The following is a 5,000-nucleotide window of genomic DNA, read 5'->3' as shown; positions in this document are numbered from 1 at the left end:
CCTAGAGTCTCCACAAAACCCAATTCCTTGGCTTACAATAATGGTGAGGTTGCAGCGACCAAAGGAACTAACGCGTTTGAGTGACAGGACAATACCTGGGCCTAGAGACTATATATATATATATATATATATATGATCAACGACCAAGCCCGTTCTCCCCCCCCCCCAAGCTAGGACCAGGGAGAACCAGGCAATCGGTGCTGATGACTCAGCAGGTAGCTTAGAATCATGGTGAGGTTGCAGCGACCAAAGGAACTAACTAGTCTTAGAGGGATTCGATCTCCCGTCCAACAGATCACCAGTCAGGGACGTTTCCAATCAGCTGATAACAATCATATACATTCGGGACTATTAGTAAAGATATCATAGATAGGCAGAAACGATATAATACACCTGTAAAAGATGCATATCAGTTATTATTATCATTATTACTATCCAAGCTACAACCCTAGTTGAAAAAGCAAGATGCTATGAGCCCAAGGGCTCCAACAGGGAAAAATAGCCCAATGAAGAAAGGAAATAAGGAACTAAATAAATGATGAGAATAAATTAACAGTAAATCATTCTAAAAACAGTAACAGCGTCAAAACAGACATGTCCTATATAAACTATTAACAACGTCAAAAACAGATATGTCATATATAAACTATAAAAAGACTCATGTCAGCCTGGTTAACATAAAACATTTGCTCCAACTTTGAACTTTTGAAGTTCTACTGATTCAACTACACGATTAGGAAGAACATTCCACAACTTGGTAACAGCTGGAATAAAACATCTAGAATACTGTGTAGTGTTGAGCCTCAAGATGGAGAAGGCCTGGCTATTAGAAATAACTGTAGGTATCTGAAAGCAGGCTGATGTCTTCTTAGTAGCCCTTCTTCGGGTAACACAGATTCCTGAAGATCACTCCACTGCTCTTTCATCACGACCTCCTCATCCGTCTCCTGACATCATTACATTCAGAGCACTCTCCTTCTCTTCCTCCGGCTCCGCCTCCTCTCTTCTCCTTCTCTTCTTCTCCCTCCTCTCCTCTCCTTCTCTTCCTCCCCCCCCCTCCTCCTCTTCTCTTCTTCCTCCTTCTCTTCTTCCCCCTCCTCTCCTCTACTTCTCCTCCTCCTCCTCCTATTCTCTTCTTCCTCCGTCTCTTCTTCCTCCTCATCTCCTCTCCTTCTCCTCCTCCTCCTCCTAATCCTCTCCTCTCATCTCCTCTCCTCTCCTTCTCCTCCTCTTCCAAAAAATGCCTCAGTTACAAACAACATACTGTTCAAAGCTGCACAATACGAAGAAAGACCATTTCTGAAAAATACAAACTATTCCTGACAAACTCTTTACGAATTCAAAACACTATGAGATTTCCAATGCATGAAAATATTGCCGACAAATCTCTCCAAATCTTTTCTGTTTTTTTTAAAGGAAGGTCGAACTTTGAGAGCTTCCTGCATTGTGAAAGAACCCTTGAGATATCTGCATAATTTAAGGGCCTTCCCACGAACTTGAAGGCCATCCTTCAAACGCTGTTCAGATGTTGCAGAAGATCAGCCAATAGTGTTAGTCGTAAATCACGGAGAGAGAGAGAGAGTGAGAGAGAGAGAGAGAGAGAGAGAGAGAGTGAGAGAGAGAGAGAGAAGGGGGGGGGGGCTTAGGGAGAGTGCGGACATTCAGTTGATTTTATTTTCTGGTGATATTTTTGGGTTATATTTTATTAACACTGTTTAGAAATATTTATGAATTACATATTAATTATTCTGCAGAGAGAAAAAAAAATATATATATATATATATATATATATATATGTATATATATACATATATATATGCAAATATATATATATATATATATATATACATACATACATACATACATAATTATCTGAATATCCATGGTTAGCCATATGTATCAATATTCGAGTAGATAATGATTGGAACACCTTTTCTAACCATTTTAAAGGGTTGCCGAAGACAGGTGCTTCTCCAAAACTCAACCTATTGCCAGCGACTGAATCCAACAGACTTCGTGCAGGACTCAGGTTAAGAACTTATAACATGATAATGAATACAAAAATTGTTTCTATCTAAACATTACCAAATGTATCAACAAATTTGATCACTCCAAAATTGGCCATTGATCCTTGCAATAATGGTTCGTTTTTAGTCATTATTAGATACAGGAATACATTATTAATAGGTATTTATAGTGATAGATAAAGTAAGCCAGGGAGGGCAAAAGCCATTTCAAAGAAGCCTTGCATTTGGACATCCGATTTTTGCCAAGTTATTTTACATAAGTCTTGTATCTAACATACGAATTGTTGTGCCAAATATATCTATTCCCTTTGCCCTTTGATCAGACCAGCAACTTAACCTTTCTGTAACATTTTGGATAAAGTGCATCAAAAGTACGAGTACGCAGTAGTACGTACGTTAAGTAAATGGCAAATTTTTAGTTTATTTCTTTGTTTTTAAACATCACGCAAAAACTACAGAAGCAATTTCAACGAAATTTGATGGAAATATGGGGTATGACCCAAGGATAAGTACATTAGATTTTGAAGTAGATACATCGAAATACAAGTATGTAATGGAGTTAAGAGCAAAAACAAGACTGCTTGGCGTGACGAAGGCATGCTCTCTACCGAGTGCCCCTCTAGTTATATCTAAATTAACGATGCCATTATAGTATGTGGCCTACCTTTTGGACCTACCTTTTGAATGTGGCCTACGAAATTATGTCACTGTTGTAGAATGTGGCCTACGAAATTTTGCCACTATATAGCATGTGGCCTACGAAATTTTGTCACTGTATATAGTATATGGCCTACCTTTTGGACCTACCTTTTGAATGTAGCCTACGAAATTCTGTCACTGTATATAGCATGTGGCCTACCTTTTGGGCCTACCCTTTGAACGTGGCCTACGAAATTCTGTCCCTGTATACAGTGTATGGCCTACCTTTTGGACCTACCTTTTGAATGTAGCCTACGAAATTCTGTCTCTGTCTATAGCATGTGGCCTACCTTTTGGGCCTACCTTTTGAACGTGGCCTACGAAATTCTGTCCCTGTATACAGTGTATGGCCTACCTTTTGGACCTACCTTTTGAACGTGGCCTACGAAATTTTGTCACTGTATATAGTATATGGCCTACCTTTTGGACCTACCTTTTGAATGTAGCCTACGAAATTCTGTCTCTGTCTATAGCATGTGGCCTACCTTTTGGGCCTACCTTTTGAACGTGGCCTACGAAATTCTGTCCCTGTATACAGTGTATGGCCTACCTTTTGGACCTACCTTTTGAATGTGGCCTACGAAATTCTGTCTCTGTATATAGCATGTGGCCTACCTTAAAAAAAGTAATTATCGAAATAAAACTCGGTTTCCTACGTGCTTCTAGAAGCGTAGCATCAAATTATAATACAATGTTATAATAAAAAGTCAGTTTTAATATGGAAATGTTAATGTTCGGTGAACATATAATTTCATTATAATTAACCTCGGCGCTCTACCATTATTACCGGCCTCATTAGAAAACATTAATCAAGGTACACTGACAGTAATTATTCTGATATAAAACATAAATTGCGCATAAAGTCTTCCAGCTTTTCTAGTATGAGAGAGAGAGAGAGAGAGAGAGAGAGAGAGAGAGAGTCGTAATAATGTCAGATTCAACTTATAGGTATGAGAGAGAGAGAGATTCAACTAATAGGTATGAGAGAGAGAGAGAGAGAGAGAGAGAGATTCAACTTATAGGTATAAGAGAGAGAGAGAGAGAGAGAGAGAGAGAGAGAGAGAGTTGCAATGTCAGATTCAACTTACAGGTATGAGAGAGAGAGAGAGAGAGAGAGAGAGAGAGAGAGTTGCAATGTCAGATTCAACTTACAGGTCAGGTAATTTTTTTTTTTTTTTTTTTTTTTTTGCTATATCGTGGTCAATTTCTCTCTGATTTGCTTGAATCTAGTCCCAAAATGTGAATAATTCAATTGCCTATCTTGAATTATATAACATGATAGTTCCCAAATTTGCGAGGAAAATGTATCTTCCCCAAATGTATCTTCTTTTTGCCTTCAAAAAAGGACGATCGAGAATCATATCCATCTCCCATATTCAACAAGGAAGATCAAGAATCATATCCATATCCAGTTTTCCATTTCAAGAAGAAGAAAGTGTTTTCCGTTTCAACAATGCAACCAGTCTGACGTTTTCTCGATGCATCCATAACTCCTTGGTTGTAAAAGAACCCAGCACAAACAGACATTTGATCATAGTCTCCTGTTCCCCTCCATCACAGGCGAGCTTTTAGTAATGCATTTCAGCATATCCTGGTTTCCGTTCCATTTCAAACCTCTCTTACTTCCCTTCCTTGCTCTTACTTCCCTTCACTGATCTTACTTCCCTTCCTTGCTCTTACTTCCCTTCACTGCTCTTACTTCCCTTCCTTGCTCTTATTTCCCTTCCTTGCTCTTACTTCCCTTCCTTGCTCTTACTTCCCTTCATTGCTGTTACTTCCCTTCATTGCTGTTACTTCCCTTTATTGCTCTTACTTCCCTTCACTGCTGTTACTTCCCTTCATTGCTGTTACTTCCCTTCATTGCTGTTTCTTCCCTTCATTGTCCTTACTTCCCTTCCTTACTCTTACTTCCCTTTCTTGCTCTTACTTCCCTTCCTTGCACTTATTTCCCTTCATTACTCTTACTTCCCTTCCTTGCTCTTGCTTTCCTCCCTTGCTCTTATTTCCCTTCCTTGCTCTTACTTCCCTTCATTGCTGTTACTTCCCTTCCTTGCTCTTACTTCCCTTTATTGCTGTTACATCCCTTCCTTGCTCTTACTTCCCTTCATTGCTCTTACTTCCCTTCCTTGCTCTTACTTCCCTTCATTGCTCTTACTTCCCTTTCTTGCTCTTACTTCCCTTCATTACCTCCGCCAACGATATTGGAAGGAAGTTATGTTTTCGCCCATGTTTTTGTGTTTGTGTGTGTAAGCGTTTGTTTGTGAACAGCTAAAT

The sequence above is a fragment of the Palaemon carinicauda genome, chromosome 26, assembly GCF_036898095.1.
Source record: "Palaemon carinicauda isolate YSFRI2023 chromosome 26, ASM3689809v2, whole genome shotgun sequence".
NCBI classification, from domain to species: Eukaryota; Metazoa; Arthropoda; class Malacostraca; order Decapoda; family Palaemonidae; genus Palaemon; species Palaemon carinicauda.
This window is presented reverse-complemented; position numbering follows the sequence as displayed.